Here is a 21,031-nt window from a genome sequence, read left to right as displayed (position 1 = left end):
ACAATCCATACCCTACACTCTATACCCTACACTCTACACTCTATACCCTACACTCTATACCCTACACTCTAAACCCTACATTCTATACCCTACACTCTATACCCTACACTCTACACTCTATACCCTACAATCTATACCCTACACTCTACACTCTATACCCTACACTCTATACCCTACACTCTATACCCTACACTCTACACTCTATACCCTACACTCTATACCATACACTCTATACCCTACACTCTACACTCTATACCCTACACTCTATACCCTACACTCTATACCCTACACTCTAAACCCTACATTCTATACCCTACACTCTATACCCTACACTCTACACTCTATACCCTACAATCTATACCCTACACTCTACACTCTATACCCTACACTCTATACCCTACACTCTATACCCTACACTCTACACTCTATACCCTACACTCTATACCATACACTCTATACCCTACACTCTACACTCTATACCCTACACTCTATACCCTACACTCTATACCCTACACTCTACACTCTACACTCTATACCCTACACTCTATACCCTACACTCTATACTCTACACTGTATAACCTACACTCTATACCCTACACTCTACACTCTATACCCTACACTCTATACCCTAAACTCTATACCCTACACTCTACACTCTATACCCTACACTCTATACCCTAAACTCTATACCCTACAATCTATACCCTACACTCTACACTCTATACCCTACACTCTATACCCTAAACTCTATACCCTACACTCTATACCCTACACTCCATACCCTCCACTCTGTACCCTACACTCTACACTCTATACCCTACAATCTATACCATACGCTCTATACCCTACACTCTATACCCGACACTCTATACCCTACACTATACACTCTATACCCTACACTCTACACTGTATACCATACACTCTATACCCTACACTCTATACCCTACACTCTGCACTCTATACCCTACACTCTACACCCTACACTCTATACCATACAGTCTATACCCTACACTCTACACCCTACACTCTATACCTTACACTCTATACCCTACACCCTACGCTCTATACCCTACACTCTATACCCTACACTCTACACTCTATACCCTACACTCTATTCCATACACTCTATACCCTACACTCTATACACTACACTCTACACTCTATACCTTACACTCTACACTTTGCACTCTATACCCTACACTCTATAGCCTACACTCTATACCCTACACTCTATACCCTACACTCTACACTCTATACCCTACATTATATACCCTACACTCTAATCCCTACACTCTACACTCTATACCCTACACTCTATACCCTACACTCTATACCCTACACTATATACCCTACACTCTACAATCTATACCCTACACTCTATGCCCTACACTCTATACTCTACACTCTATACCCTACACTCTATACCATACACTATATAACCTACACTCTACACTCTATTCCCTACACTCTATACCCTACACTCTATACCCTACACTCTAATCTCTATACCATACACTCTATACCCTACACTCTATAACATACATTCTACACCCTACAATCTATACCATACACTCTATACCCTACACTCTACACTCTATACCATACACTCTATACCCTACATTCTACACCTTATACCCTACACTCTATACCCTACACTCTATAACCTACACTCTATACCCTACACGCTATACCCTACACTCTATACCCTACACTCTATACCCTACACTATATACCCTACACTCTACACCCTACACTCTATACCCTACACCCTATACCCTACAGTCTATACCCTAATCTCTACACCCTACACTCTATACCCTATACTCTATACCCTACACTCTACACTCTATACCCTACACTCTATACCCTACACTCTATACCATACACTCTATACCATACACTTTATCCCCTACACTCTATACCATACACTCTACACTCTATACCCTACACTCTATACCCTACACTCTGCACTCTATACCCTACACTCTATAACCTACACTCTACACTCTATACCCTACACTCTACACTCTATACCCTACACTCTATACCCTACAATCTATACCATACACTCTATACCCTACACTCTATACCCTACACTCTATACCCTACACTCTACACTCTATACCCTACACTCTACACTCTATACCCTACACTCTATGCCCTACAATCTATACCATACACTCTATACCCTACACTCTATACCTCACACTCTACACTCTATCCCCTGCACTCTATACCATACACTCTACACTCTATACCCTACACTCTACACCCTACACTCTACACTCTATACCCTACACTCTATACCCTACACTCTACACTCTATACCCTACACTCTATACCCTACAATCTATACCATACACTCTATACCATACACTCTACACCCTACACTCTATACTCTACAATCTATACCCTACACTCTATACCCTACACTCTATACCCTACACTCTATACCATACACTCTGTACCCTACACTCTATACCTCACACTCTACACTCTATCCCCTGCACTCTATACCATACACTCTACACTCTATACCCTACACTCTACACTCTATACCCTACACTCTATACCCTACAATCTATACCATACACTCTATACCATACACTCTATACCCTACCTTCTATACCCTACACCCTACACTCTATACCCTACACTCTATACCCTACACTCTATACCCTACACTCTACACTCTATACCCTACAATCTACACTCTATACCCTACACTCTATACCCTACACTCTACACGCTATACCCTACACTCTACACTCTACACTCTATACCCTGCACTCTATACCCTACACCCTACGCTCTGTACCCTACACTCTATACCCTACACTCTATACTCTATACCCTACACTCTATTCCATACATTCTATACCCTACACTCTATACCCTACACTGTAATCAGTACACTCTACACTCTATACCCTACACTCTATACCCTACACTCTATACCATACAATCCATACCCTACACTCTATACCCTACACTCTACACTCTATACCCTACACTCTATACCGTACACTCTAAACCCTACATTCTATACCCTACACTCTATACCCTACACTCTACACTCTATACCCTACAATCTATACCCTACACTCTACACTCTATACCCTACACTCTATACCCTACACTCTATACCCTACACTCTACACTCTACACTCTATACCCTACACTCTATACCCTACACTCTATACTCTACACTGTATACCCTACACTCTATACCCTAAACTCTATACCCTACACTCTACACTCTATACCCTACACTCTATACCCTAAACTCTATACCCTACACTCTATACCCTACACTCCATACCCTCCACTCTGTACCCTACACTCTACACTCTATACCCTACACTCTATACCATACGCTCTATACCCTACACTCTATACCCGACACTCTATACCCTACAATATACACTCTATACCCTACACTCTACACTGTATACCATACACTCTATACCCTACACTCTATACCCTACACTCTGCACTCTATACCCTACACTCTACACCCTACACTCTATACCATACACTCTATACCCTACACTCTACACCCTACACTCTATACCTTACACTCTATACCCTACACTCTACACCCTACACTCTATTCCATACACTCTATACCCTACACTCTATACCCTACACTCTATACCCTACACTCCATACCCTACACTCTATACCCTACACTCTACACTCTATACCCTACATTCTATACCCTACACTCTATACCCTACACTCTACACTCTATACCCTACACTCTATACCCTACACTCTATACCCTACACTCTATACCCTACACTCTATACCCTACACTCTACACTCTATACCCTACACTCTATACCATACACTCTATACCCTACACTCTACACTCTATACCCTACACTCTATACCCTACACTCTATACCCTACACTCTACACTCTATACCCTACACTCTATACCCTACACTCTATACTTTACACCCTATACCCTACACTCTATACCCTACACTCTATACCCTACACTCTACACTCTATACCCTACACTCTATACCCTACACTCTATACTATACACTCTATACCCTACACTCTACACTCTATACCCTACAATCTATACCCTACACTCTATACTCTACACTCTATACCTTACACTCTATACCCTACACTCTATACCCTACACTCTACACTCTATACCCTACACTTCATACCCTCCACTCTATACCCTACACTCTACACTCTATACTCTACTCACTATACCATACACTCTATACCCTACACTCTTTTCCCTACACTCTACACTCTATACCCTACACTCTATACCCTACACTCTACACTCTACACTCTATACCATACACTCTATACCCTACACTCTACACTTTATACCCTACACTCTATACCCTGCACTCTATACCCTACACCCTACGCTCTATACCCTACACTCTATACCCTACACTCTATACTCTATACCCTACACTCTATTCCATACATTCTATACCCTACACTCTATACTCTACACTGTAATCAGTACACTCTACACTCTATACCCTACACTCTATACCCTACACTCTATACCATACAATCCATACCCTACACTCTATACCCTACACTCTACACTCTATACCCTACACTCTATACCCTACACTCTAAACCCTACATTCTATACCCTACACTCTATACCCTACACTCTACACTCTATACCCTACAATCTATACCCTACACTCTACACTCTATACCCTACACTCTATACCATACACTCTATACCCTACACTCTACACTCTATACCCTACACTCTATACCCTACACTCTATACCCTACACTCTAAACCCTACATTCTATACCCTACACTCTATACCCTACACTCTACACTCTATACCCTACAATCTATACCCTACACTCTACACTCTATACCCTACACTCTATACCCTACACTCTATACCCTACACTCTACACTCTATACCCTACACTCTAAACCATACACTCTATACCCTACACTCTACACTCTATACCCTACACTCTATACCCTACACTCTATACCCTACACTCTACACTCTACACTCTATACCCTACACTCTATACCCTACACTCTATACTCTACACTGTATAACCTACACTCTATACCCTACACTCTACACTCTATACCCTACACTCTATACCCTAAACTCTATACCCTACACTCTACACTCTATACCCTACACTCTATACCCTAAACTCTATACCCTACAATCTATACCCTACACTCTACACTCTATACCCTACACTCTATACCCTAAACTCTATACCCTACACTCTATACCCTACACTCCATACCCTCCACTCTGTACCCTACACTCTACACTCTATACCCTACAATCTATACCATACGCTCTATACCCTACACTCTATACCCGACACTCTATACCCTACACTATACACTCTATACCCTACACTCTACACTGTATACCATACACTCTATACCCTACACTCTATACCCTACACTCTGCACTCTATACCCTACACTCTACACCCTACATTCTATACCATACAGTCTATACCCTACACTCTACACCCTACACTCTATACCTTACACTCTATACCCTACACCCTACGCTCTATACCCTACACTCTATACCCTACACTCTACACTCTATACCCTACACTCTATTCCATACACTCTATACCCTACACTCTATACACTACACTCTACACTCTATACCTTACACTCTACACTTTGCACTCTATACCCTACACTCTATAGCCTACACTCTATACCCTACACTCTTTACCCTACACTCTACACTCTATACCCTAAATTATATACCCTACACTCTAATCCCTACACTCTACACTCTATACCCTACACTCTATACCCTACACTCTATACCCTACACTATATACCCTACACTCTACAATCTATACCCTACACTCTATGCCCTACACTCTATACTCTACACTCTATACCCTACACTATATACCCTACACTCTACACTCTATACCCTACACTCTATACCATACACTATATAACCTACACTCTACACTCTATTCCCTACACTCTATACCCTACACTCTATACCCTACACTCTAATCTCTATACCATACACTCTATACCCTACACTCTATAACATACATTCTACACCCTACAATCTATACCATACACTCTATACCCTACACTCTACACTCTATACCATACACTCTATACCCTACATTCTACACCTTATACCCTACACTCTATACCCTACACTCTATAACCTACACTCTATACCCTACACGCTATACCCTACACTCTATACCCTACACTCTATACCCTACACTATATACCCTACACTCTACACCCTACACTCTATACCCTACACCCTATACCCTACAGTCTATACCCTAATCTCTACACCCTACACTCTATACCCTATACTCTATACCCTACACTCTACACTCTATACCCTACACTCTATACCCTACACTCTATACCATACACTCTATACCATACACTTTATCCCCTACTCTCTATACCATACACTCTACACTCTATACCCTACACTCTATACCCTACACTCTGCACTCTATACCCTACACTCTATAACCTACACTCTACACTCTATACCCTACACTCTACACTCTATACCCTACACTCTATACCCTACAATCTATACCATACACTCTATACCCTACACTCTATACCCTACACTCTATACCCTACACTCTACACTCTATACCCTACACTCTATGCCCTACAATCTATACCATACACTCTATACCCTACACTCTATACCTCACACTCTACACTCTATCCCCTGCACTCTATACCATACACTCTACACTCTATACCCTACACTCTACACCCTACACTCTACACTCTATACCCTACACTCTATACCCTACACTCTACACTCTATACCCTACACTCTATACCCTACAATCTATACCATACACTCTATACCATACACTCTACACCCTACACTCTATACTCTACAATCTATACCCTACACTCTATACCCTACACTCTATACCCTACACTCTATACCATACACTCTATACCCTACACTCTATACCTCACACTCTACACTCTATCCCCTGCACTCTATACCATACACTCTACACTCTATACCCTACACTCTACACTCTATACCCTACACTCTATACCCTACAATCTATACCATACACTCTATACCATACACTCTATACCCTACCTTCTATACCCTACACCCTACACTCTATACCCTACACTCTATACCCTACACTCTATACCCTACACTCTACACTCTATACCCTACAATCTACACTCTATACCCTACACTCTATACCCTACACTCTACACGCTATACCCTACACTCTACACTCTACACTCTATACCCTGCACTCTATACCCTACACCCTACGCTCTATACCCTACACTCTATACCCTACACTCTATACTCTATACCCTACACTCTATTCCATACATTCTATACCCTACACTCTATACCCTACACTGTAATCAGTACACTCTACACTCTATACCCTACACTCTATACCCTACACTCTATACCATACAATCCGTACCCTACACTCTATACCCTACACTCTACACGCTATACCCTACACTCTATACCGTACACTCTAAACCCTACATTCTATACCCTACACTCTATACCCTACACTCTACACTCTATACCCTACAATCTATACCCTACACTCTACACTCTATACCCTACACTCTATACCCTAAACTCTATACCCTACACTCTACACTCTATACCCTACACTCTATACCATACACTCTATACCCTACACTCTACACTCTATACCCTACACTCTATACCCTACACTCTATACCCTACACTCTACACTCTACACTCTATACCCTACACTCTATACCCTACACTCTATACTCTACACTGTATACCCTACACTCTATACCCTACACTCTATACCCTACACTCTACACTCTATACCCTACACTCTATACCCTAAACTCTATACCCTACACTCTATATCCTACACTCCATACCCTCCACTCTGTACCCTACACTCTACACTCTATACCCTACACTCTATACCATACGCTCTATACCCTACACTCTATACCCGACACTCTATACCCTACACTATACACTCTATACCCTACACTCTACACTGTATACCATACACTCTATACCCTACACTCTATACCCTACACTCTGCACTCTATACCCTACACTCTACACCCTACACTCTATACCATACACTCTATACCCTACACTCTACACCCTACACTCTATACCTTACACTCTATACCCTACACTCTATACCCTACACTCTATACCCTACACTCTACACTCTACACTCTATACCCTACACTCTATACCCTACACTCTATACTCTACACTGTATACCCTACACTCTATACCCTACACTCTATACCCTACACTCTACACTCTATACCCTACACTCTATACCCTAAACTCTATACCCTACACTCTATACCCTACACTCCATACCCTCCACTCTGTACCCTACACTCTACACTCTATACCTTACACTCTATACCATACGCTCTATACCCTACACTCTATACCCGACACTCTATACCCTACACTATACACTCTATACCCTACACTCTACACTGTATACCATACACTCTATACCCTACACTCTATACCCTACACTCTGCACTCTATACCCTACACTCTACACCCTACACTCTATACCATACACTCTATACCCTACACTCTACACCCTACACTCTATACCTTACACTCTATACCCTACACTCTACACCCTACACTCTATTCCATACACTCTATACCCTACACTCTATACACTACACTCTACACTCTATACCTTACACTCTACACTTTGCACTCTATACCCTACACTCTATAGCCTACACTCTATACCCTACACTCTATACCCTACACTCTACACTCTATACCCTACATTCTATACCCTACACTCTAATCCCTACACTCTACACTCTATACCCTACACTCTATACCCTACACTCTATACCCTACACTCTACACTCTATACCCTACACTCTATACCCTACACTCTATACCCTACACTCTACACTCTATACCCTACACTCTATACCATACACTCTACACTCTATTCCCTACACTCTATACCATACACTCTATACCCTACACTCTATACCCTACACTATACACTCTATACCCTACACTCTACACTCTATACCATACACTCTATACCCTACACTCTATACCCTACACTCTACACTCTATACCCTACAATCTATACCCTACACTCTATACCCTACACCCTACACTCTATACCCTACAATCTACACTCTATACCCTACACTCTATACCATACACTCTATACCCTACACTCTATACCATACACTCTACACCATACACTCTATACCATACACTCTACACTCTATACCCTACACTCTACACCCTACACTATATACCCTACACTCTACACTCTATACCCTACATTCTCTACCCTACACTCTATACCATACACTCTATACCATACACTCTATCCCCTACACTCTATACCATACACTTTACACTCTATACCCTACTTTCTATACCCTACACTCTACAGTCTATACCCTACACTCTATACCCTACACTCTACACTCTATACCCTACACTCTATACCCTACACTCTACACCCTACACTCTATACCATACACTCTATACCCTACACTCTACACTCTATACCCTACACTCTATACCCTACACTCTATACCCTACACCCTACGCTCTATACCCTACACTCTATACCCTACACTCTACACTCTATACCCAACACTCTATTCCATACACTCTATACCCTACACTCTATACCCTACACTCTACACTCTATACCCTACACTCTACACTTTACACTCTATACCCTACACTCTATACTCTATACCCTACACTCTATACCGTACATTCTACACTCTATACCCTACACTTTATACCCTACACTCTAATCCCTACACTCTACACTCTATACCCTACACTCTATACCCTACACTCTATACCCTACACTCTACACTCTATACCCTACACTCTATACCCTACACTCTATACCCTACACTCTACACTCTATACCCTACACTCTATACCATACACTCTACACTCTATTCCCTACACTCTATACCATACACTCTATACCCTACACTCTATACCCTACACTATACACTCTATACCCTACACTCTACACTCTATACCATACACTCTATACCCTACACTCTATACCCTACACTCTACACTCTATACCCTACAATCTATACCCTACACTCTATACCCTACACCCTACACTCTATACCCTACAATCTACACTCTATACCCTACACTCTATACCATACACTCTATACCCTACACTCTATACCATACACTCTACACCATACACTCTATACCATACACTCTACACCCCACACTCTACACTCTATACCCTACACTCTATACCCTACACTCTATACTATACACTCTATACCCTACACTCTATACCCTACACTATACACTCTATACCCTACACTCTACACCATACACTCTATACCCTACACTCTATACTCTATGCTATACATTCTATACCTTACAATCTATACCTTACAATCTTTACCCTACACTCTATACCCTACACTCTACACTCTATAACCTACACTCTATACCATACACTCTATATCCTACACTCTATACCCTACACTCTATACCCTACACTCTACACTCTATACCCTACACTCTATACCATACACTCTATACCCTACACTCTATGCCCTACACTCTAATCTCCATACCATACACTCTATACCCTACACTCTATAACATACATTCTACACCCTACACTCTATACCATACACTGTATACCATACACTCTACACTCTATACCATACACTCTATACCCTACACTCTACACTTTATACCCTACACTCTATACCCTACAATCTATACCCTACACTCTATACCCTACACGCTATACCCTACACTCTATACCCTACACTCTATACCCTACACTCTACAATCTATACCCTACACTCTATACCATACACTCTATACCCTACACTCTACACTCTATACCCTACACTCTATACAATACACTCTATACCATACACTATATGCCCTACACTCTAATCTCCATACCATACACTCTATACCCTACACTCTATAACATACATTCTACACCCTACACTCTATACCATACACTCTATACCCTACACTCTACACTCTATACCATACACTCTATACCCTACACGCTACACTCTATACCCTAAACTCTACACCCTACACTCTATACCCTACACTCTATACCCTACACTCTATACCCTACACTCTATACCCTACACTCTACACTCTATACCCTACACTCTATACCCTACACTCTATACCATACACTCTATACCATACACTCTATCCCCTACACTCAATACCCTACACTCTACACTCTATACCCTACACTCTATACCCTACAATCTATACCATACACTCTATATCATACCCTCTATACCCTACACTCTATACCCTACACTCTACACTCTATACCCTACACTCTACACTCTATACCCTACACTCTATACATTACAATCTATACCATACACTCTATACCATACACTCTATACCCTACACTCTATACCTCACACTCTACACTCTATCCCCTGCACTCTATACCATACACCCTACACTCTATACCATACACTCTGTACCCTACACTCTAAACTCTATACCCTACACTCTATACCCTACACCCTACGCTCTATACCCTACACTCTATACCCTACACTCAACACTCTATACCCTACACTCTATTCCATACACTCTATACCCTACACTCTATACCCTACACTCTACACTCTATACCATACACTCTACACTTTACACTCTATACCCTACACTCTATACCCTACACTCTATACTCTATACCCTACACTCTATACTCTATACCATACACTCTATACCGTACATTCTACACTCTATACCCTACACTCTATACCCTACACTCTATACCCTACACTCTATACCCTACACTCTATACCCTACACTCTACACTCTATACCCTACACTCTATACCCTACACTCTATACCATACACTCTATACCATACACTCTATCCCCTACACTCAATACCCTACACTCTACACTCTATACCCTACACTCTATACCCTACGATCTATACCATACACTCTATATCATACCCTCTATACCCTACACTCTATACCCTACACTCTACACTCTATACCCTACACTCTACACTCTATACCCTACACTCTATACATTACAATCTATACCATACACTCTATACCATACACTCTATACCCTACACTCTATACCTCACACTCTACACTCTATCCCCTGCACTCTATACCATACACCCTACACTCTATACCATACACTCTGTACCCTACACTCTAAACTCTATACCCTACACTCTATACCCTACACCCTACGCTCTATACCCTACACTCTACACTCTATACCATACACTCTACACTTTACACTCTATACCCTACACTCTATACCCTACACTCTATACTCTATACCCTACACTCTATACTCTATACCATACACTCTATACCGTACATTCTACACTCTATACCCTACACTCTATACCCTACACTCTAATCCCTACACTCTACACTCTATACCCTATACTCTATACCCTACACTCTATACCCTACACTCTAGACTCTATACCCTACAGTCTATACCATACACTCTATACCCTACACTCTACACTCTATTCCCTACACTCTATACCATACACTCTATACCCTACACTCTTTACCCTACACTATACACTCTATACCCTACACTCTACACTCTATACTATAGACTCTATACCCTACAATCTACACTCTATACCCTACAATCTATACCCTACACTCTATACCCTACACTTTATACCCTACACTCTATACCCTACGCTCTACACTCTATAACCTACACTCTATAACATACACTTTACACTCTACACTCTATACCTTACACTCTATACCCTACACTCTACACCCTACACTCTACACTTTATACCCTACACTCTATAACCTACACTCTATACCCTACACTCTTTACCCTACTCTCTACACTTTATACCCTACACTCTACACTCTATACCCTACACTCTATACCCTACACTCTACACTCTATACCCTACACTCTACACTCTATTCCCTACACTCTATACCATACTCTCTATACCCTACACTTTTTACCCTACAATATACACTCTATACCCTACACTCTACACTCTATACCATACACTCTATACCCTACACTCTATACCCTACACTCTACACTCTATACCCTACAATCTATACCCTACACTCCATACCCTACACTCTAAACCCTACACTCTATACCCTACACTCTACACTCTATACCCTACACTCTATACCATACACTCTATACCCTACACTCTATACCCTACACTCTATACCCTACACTCTACACTCTATACCCTACACTCTATAACATACACTTTATACCCTACACTCTATACCTTACACTCTATACCCTACACTCTACACCCTACACTCTACACTCTATACCCTACACTCTATAACCTACACTCTATACCCTACACTCTATACCCTACTCTCTACACTTCATACCCTACAATCTACACTCTATAACCTACAATCTACACCCTACACTCCACACTCTATACCCTACACTCTATAACCTACACTCTATACCCTACACTCTATACCCTACTCTCTACACTTTATACCCTACATTCTACACTCTATACCCTACACTCTATACCCTATACTCTACACCCTACACTCTACACTCTATACCCTACACTATATAACATACACTCTATACCCTACTCTCTACACTTTATACCCTACACTCTACACTCTATAACCTACAATCTACACCCTACACTCCACACTCTATACCCTACACTCTATAACCTACACTCTATACCCTACACTCTATACCCTACTCTCTACACTTTATACCCTACACTCTACACTCTATACCCTACACTCTATACCCTATACTCTACACCCTACACTCTACACTCTATACCCTACACTATATAACCTACACTCTATACCCTACACTCTATACCCTACTCTCTACACTTTATACCCTACACTCTACACTCTATACCCTACACTCTTTACCATACACTCTATACCGTACACTCTATACCCTACACTCTACACTCTATACCCTACACTCTATACCCTACACTCTATACCCTACAATCTATATCATACACTCTATACCATACACACTATACCATACACTCTACACTCTATACCCTACACTCTATACCCTACACTCTACACTCTATACCCTACATTCTATACCCTACACTCTACACTCTATACCCTACACTCTACACTCTATACCCTACACTCTATACCCTACACTCTACACCCTACACTCTATACCCTACACTCTATACCCTACACTCTATACCCTACACTCTACACTCTATACCCTACACTGTATACCCTACACTCTACACCCTACACTCTACACTCTATACCCTACACTCTATACCCTACAATCTATACCATACACTCTATACCATACACTCTACACACTACACTCTATACCCTACACTCTATACCCTACACTCTATACCCTACACTCTATACCATACACTCTATACCCTACACTCTATACCTCACACTCTACACTCTATCCCCTGCACTCTATACCATACACTCTACACTCTATACCCTACACTCTACACTCTATACCCTACACTCTATACCCTACAATCTATACCATACACTCTATACCATACACTCTATACCCTACCCTCTATACCCTACACTCTACACTCTATACCCTACACTCTATACCCTACACTCTATACCCTACACTCTACACTCTATACCCTACAATCTACACTCTATACCCTACACTCTATTCCCTATAATCTATACCATACACTCTATACCATACACTCTATACCCTACACTCTATACCTCACACTCTACACTCTATCCCCTGCACTCTATACCATACACTCTACACTCTATACCCTACATTCTATACCCTACACTCTACACTCTATACCCTACACTCTACACTTTATACCCTACACTCTACACTCTATACCCTACACTCTATACCCTACAATCTATACCATACACTCCTTACCATACACTCTATACCCTACACTCTATACCTCACACTCTACACTCTATTCCCTACACTCTACACTCTATACCCTACACTCTATACCCTACAATCTATACCATACACTCTATACCATACACTCTATACCCTACCCTCTATACCCTACACTCTACACTCTATACCCTACACTCTATAAACTACACTCTAAACCCTACACTCTACACTCTATACCCTACACTCTACAGTCTATACCCTACACTCTATACCCTACAATCTATACCATACACTCTATACCATACACTCTATACCCTACACTCTATACCTCACACTCTACACTCTATCCCCTGCACTCTATACCATACACTCTACACTCTATACCCTACACTCAATACCCTACACTCTACACTCTATACCCTACATTCTACACTCTATACCCTACACTCTATACCCTACAATCTATACCATACACTCTATACCATACACTCTATACCCTACACTCTGCACTCTATACCCTACACTCTATACCCTACAATCTATACCATACACTCCATACCATACACTCTATACCCTACACTCTATACCTCACACTCTACACTCTATCCCCTGCACTCTATACCACACTCTCTACACTCTATACCCTACACTCTATACCCTACACTCTACACTCTATACCCTACACTCTATACCCTACACTCTACACTCTATACCCTACACTCTACACTCTATACCCTACACTCTATACCCTACAATCTATACCATACACTCTATACCATACACTCTACACCCTACACTCTATACCCTACACTCTACACTCTATACCCTACACTCTATAAACTACACTCTAAACCCTACACTCTACACTCTATACCCTACACTCTACAGTCTATACCCTACACTCTATACCCTACAATCTATACCATACACTCTATACCATACACTCTATATCCTACACTCTATACCTCACACTCTACACTCTATCCCCTGCACTCTATACCATACACTCTACACTCTATACCCTACACTCAATACCCTACACTCTACACTCTATACCCTACACTCTACACTCTATACCCTACACTCTATACCCTACAATCTATACCATACACTCTATACCATACACTCTATACCCTACACTCTGCACTCTATACCCTACACTCTATACCCTACAATCTATACCATACACTCCATACCATACACTCTATACCCTACACTCTATACCTCACACTCTACACTCTATCCCCTGCACTCTATACCACACTCTCTACACTCTATACCCTACACTCTATACCCTACACTCTACACTCTATACCCTACACTCTATACCCTACACTCTACACTCTATACCCTACACTCTACACTCTATACCCTACACTCTATACCTTACAATCTATACCATACACTCTATACCATACACTCTACACCCTACACTCTATACCCTACACTCTACACTCTATACCCTACACTCTATAAACTACACTCTAAACCCTACACTCTACACTCTATACCCTACACTCTACAGTCTATACCCTACACTCTATACCCTACAATCTATACCATACACTCTATACCATACACTCTATACCCTACACTCTGCACTCTATACCCTACACTCTATACCCTACAATCTATACCATACACTCCATACCATACACTCTATACCCTACACTCTATACCTCACACTCTACACTCTATCCCATGCACTCTATACCACACTCTCTACACTCTATACCCTACACTCTATACCCTACACTCTACACTCTATACCCTACACTCTATACCCTACACTCTACACTCTATACCCTACACTCTACACTCTATACCCTACACTCTATACCCTACAATCTATACCATACACTCTATACCATACACTCTACACCCTACACTCTATACCCTACACTCTACACCCTACACTCTATACCCTACACTCTATACCCTACACTCTATACCCTACACTCTATACCTCACACTATACACTATATCACCTGCATTCTATACCATACACTCTACACTCTATTCCCTACACTCTATACCCTACACTCTACACTCTATACCCTACACTCTATACCCTACACTCTACACTCTATACCCTACACTCTACACTCTATACCCTACACTTTATACCCTACAATCTATACCATACTCTCTATACCATACACTCTATACCCTACACTCTATACCCTACACTCTACACTCTATACCCTACACTCTATACCCTACACTCTATACCCTACACTCTACACTCTATACTCTACACTCTATACCCTACACTCTATACCCTACAATCTATACCATACACTCTATACCATACACTCTATACCCTACACTCTATACCTCACACTCTACACTCTATCCCCTGCACTTTATACCATACACTCTACACTCTATACCCTACACTCTATACCCTACACTCTGCACTCTGTACCCTACACTCTATACCCTACAATCTATACCATACACTCTATACCATACACTCTATACCCTACACTCTATACCCTACACTCTATACCATACACTCTATACCCTACACTCTATACCCTACACTATACACTCTATACCCTACACTATACACTCTATACCCTACACTCTACACTCTATACCATACACTCTTTACCCTACACTCTATACCCTACACTCTATAGCCTACACTCTACACTCTTTACCCTACACACTGTACCAAACACTCTATACGCTACACTCTATACCGTACACTTTATACCCTACACTCTACACTCTATACCCTACACTCTAAAACATACACTTTATACCCTACACTCTATACCTTACACTCTATACCCTACACTCTACACCCTACAATCTACAATCTATACCCTACACTCTATAACCTACACTCTATACCCTACACTCTACACCCTACTCTCTACACTTTATACCCTACACTCTACACTCTATACCCTACACTCTATACCCTACACTCTATACTCTACACTCAATACCCAACTCTCTAAACACTACACTCTATACCCTACACTCTACACTCTATACCCTACACTCTATACCCTACACTCTACACTCTATACCCTACACTCTACACTCTATACCCTACTCTCTAAACCCTACACTCTATACCCTACACTCTACACTCTATACCCTACACTCTATACCCTACACTCTACACTCTATCCCCTGCACTCTATACCATACACTCTACACTCTATACTCTATACCCTACACTCTACACTCTATACCCTACACTCTATACCCTACACTCTACACTCTATACCCTACACTCTACACTCTATACCCTACAATCTATACCATACACTCTATACCATACACTCTATACCCTACACTCTACACTCTATACCCTACACTCTACACTCTATACCCTACACTCTATACCCTACAATCTATACCATTCACTCTATACCATACACTCTATACCCTACACTCTATACCTCACACTCTACACTCTATCCCCTGCACTCTATACCACACACTCTACACTCTATACCCTACACTCTATATCCTACACTCTACACTCTATACCCTACACTCTATACCCTACACTCTACACTCTATACCCTACACTCTATACCATACACTCTACACCCTACACTCTATACCCTACACTCTACACTCTATACACTACACTCTGTACCCTACACTCTATACCCTACACTTTATTCCATACACTCTGTACCCTACACTCTATACCTCACACTCTACACTATGTCCCCTGCACTCTATACCATACACTCTACACTCTATACCCTACACTCTATACCCTACACTCTACACTCTATACCCTACACTCTACACTCTATACCCTACACTCTATACCCTACAATCTATACCATACACTCTATACCATACACTCTATACCCTACACTCTATACCCTACACTCTACACTCTATACCCTACACTCTATACCCTACACTCTATACCCTACACTCTACACTCTATACCCAACACTCTATTCCATACACTCTATACCCTACACTCTATACTCTACACTCTACACTCTATACCCAACACTCTATTCCATACACTCTATACCCTACACTCTATACCCTACACTCTACACTCTATACCCTACACTCTATTCCATACACTCTATACACTACACTCTATACCCTACACCCTACGCTCTATACCCTACACTCTATACCCTACACTCTACACTCTATACCCTACACTCTACACTCTATACCCTTCACTCTATACCCTACACGCTATACCCTACACTCTATACCCTACACTCTATACCCTACACTCTACACCCTACACTCTACACCCTACACTCTATACCCTACACCCTATACCCTACACGCTATACCCTACACTCAACACCCTACACTCTATACCCTACACTCTATACCCTACACTCTACACTCGATATCCTACACTCTATACCCTACAATCTATACCATACACTCTATACCATACACTCTATACCATACACTCTATCCCCTACACTCTATACCATACACTCTACACTCTATACCCTACACTCTACACCCTACACTATATACCCTACACTCTACACTCTATACCCTACATTCTCTACCCTACACTCTATACCATACACTCTATACCATACACTCTATCCCCTACACTCTATACCATACACTTTACACTCTATACCCTACTTTCTATACCCTACGCTCTACACTCTATACCCTACACTCTATACCCTACACTCTACACTCTATACCCTACACTCTACACTCTATACCCTACACTCTACACCCTACACTCTATACCATACACTCTATACCCTACACTCTACACTCTATACCCTACACTCTATACCCTACACTCTATACCCTACACCCTACGCTCTATACCCTACACTCTATAACCTACACTCTACACTCTATACCCAACACTCTATTCCATACACTCTATACCCTACACTCTATACCCTACACTCTACACTCTATACCCTACACTCTACACTTTACACTCTATACCCTACACTCTATACTCTATACCCTACACTCTATACCGTACATTCTAAACTCTATACCCTACACTCTATACCCTACACTCTAATCCCTACACTCTACACTCTATACCCTACACTATATACCCTACACTCTACACTCTATACCCTACATTCTCTACCCTACACTCTATACCATACACTCTATACCATACACTTTACACTCTATACCCTACTTTCTATACCCTACGCTCTACACTCTATACCCTACACTCTATACCCTACACTCTACACTCTATACCCTACACTCTAAACTCTATACCCTACACTCAACACCCTACACTCTATACCCTACACTCTATACCCTACACTCTACACTCGATATCCTACACTCTATACCCTACAATCTATACCATACACTCTATACCATACACTCTATACCATACACTCTATCCCCTACACTCTATACCATACACTCTACACTCTATACCCTACACTCTACACCCTACACTATATACCCTACACTCTACACTCTATACCCTACATTCTCTACCCTACACTCTATACCATACACTCTATACCATACACTCTATCCCCTACACTCTATACCATACACTTTACACTCTATACCCTACTTTCTATACCCTACGCTCTACACTCTATACCCTACACTCTATACCCTACACTCTACACTCTATACCCTACACTCTACACTCTATACCCTACACTCTACACTCTACACCCTACACTCTATACCATACACTCTATACCCTACACTCTACACTCTATACCCTACACTCTATACCCTACACTCTATACCCTACACCCTACGCTCTATACCCTACACTCTATACCCTACACTCTACACTCTATACCCAACACTCTATTCCATACACTCTATACCCTACACTTTATACCCTACACTCTACACTCTATACCCTACACTCTACACTTTACACTCTATACCCTACACTCTATACTCTATACCCTACACTCTATACCGTACATTCTAAACTCTATACCCTACACTCTATACCCTACACTCTAATCCCTACACTCTACACTCTATACCCTACACTCTATACCCTACACTCTATACCCTACACTCTACACTCTATACCCTACACTCTATACCCTACACTCTATA

This window comes from Ranitomeya imitator, chromosome 1 (assembly GCF_032444005.1).
Source record: "Ranitomeya imitator isolate aRanImi1 chromosome 1, aRanImi1.pri, whole genome shotgun sequence".
In the NCBI taxonomy this organism is placed as follows: Eukaryota; Metazoa; Chordata; class Amphibia; order Anura; family Dendrobatidae; genus Ranitomeya; species Ranitomeya imitator.
This window is presented reverse-complemented; position numbering follows the sequence as displayed.